Below are 1,351 nucleotides of genomic sequence, written 5' to 3' on the forward strand. Positions count from 1 at the left end.
CTCTTGCTCAGGCTGGTTTCGAACTCCTGAGCTCAAACAATCCGCCCGCCTCGGCCTCCCAGAGAGCTAGGATTACAGGCGTGAGCCACCACGCCCAGCCTATTTCTGTCTATTCTTAAGCAACTTAAAAGTCGAGTGTATAATTTTGCAACCTGAATCAGGTTCTTATCCTACAATTACTACATACATAAAAAAAAAGTTCATAGATAAACACCATGCTACCAGGAGAGTAGAATCGCATGGGCAGACACCGAGGTGGAAAAATGGAAAGTGGGGTTCTTTTTCTACCTTTGTCGTGACTTTGACCCCGTATGCCTCTGCCTCCTGTTGTCATGGGGCAACAGTCACACCGATTTCTTTGAAATATTTGGGTGGTTTGAAAAGAGGATCATTGCTAAGTCGTGACTCCTCATGGCATCCTGAAATGGGAGCCACTGCAGTTTACAGGATAGTTACTAATATGGAAACTGGGAAAGCTGTAAATGAGGAAGCAGAGAGAAACCACTTGCACACGTGATTAGCTGTTGGCTAAGATCAGATGAGCTTCCGGCTCCGGACTCTAAGCTCGTTTGATACACTCCGTTGGAGAAGAAGACTATATGGGAACATAGGCAGGAGGAATATATGGGAATATTAATAGAAATTGTCATTTCAGGCATACTTTATAAGACACCTGATATTTTTATGGCAAGTTACAGCTGCATACATCCTAGTCTTGCAGCTTGGTAGGGTGTGGGATGTTGGGTCAGTTTGACAACCTCGAAGAGTATCAATTTTTTCATCTGTAAAGTGGGGATAATATATATTTCATAGTCTTTTCACTCTATGTCCTTTTTTTCTCTCTAGTCCTCCCTTTTGAGTAAGTAGCCACCCAAGCTCACTGCCACAGAGGAGGGGTGTGACAAAGAGGAACAAAAGAGAAAAAGCAATTATTTTCAAAAGCCTAAACCTAAATCCATTAAGGAGATTATGTGAGATGTGTCAGAGTTAACATTTCACCATGGTGCAGTTTCCCAACCTTGTATACATCCTGACATGCATTTGTAGGGCATTCTGGATAAGCCGGTGCTTTACAGGGAATCTGTATACACTGGTGTGAAATGCATTAAATTTTTTAAGTTATATAACTATGATAAAAAGCATAAATTACAGAGCGTGTGTTTGCTAAATATGTTATTTGTATACAACCTCCAAATACTGTCCCTTCCATTTTAATAAAAGATGTGAGCTTGAGTTCATGAACATAACTTTTTAATATCTAGTGTGTTTAAAATGTCTATCCACTATCTTGATCAAGAAGTTTAATGAGGATTTCTTCAAATTCCTAATAAAAATTTTGCTGACACAAGTA

The sequence above is a fragment of the Propithecus coquereli genome, unplaced genomic scaffold (assembly GCF_000956105.1).
Source record: "Propithecus coquereli isolate 6110/MARCELLA unplaced genomic scaffold, Pcoq_1.0 Scaffold1673, whole genome shotgun sequence".
NCBI lineage: Eukaryota > Metazoa > Chordata > Mammalia > Primates > Indriidae > Propithecus > Propithecus coquereli.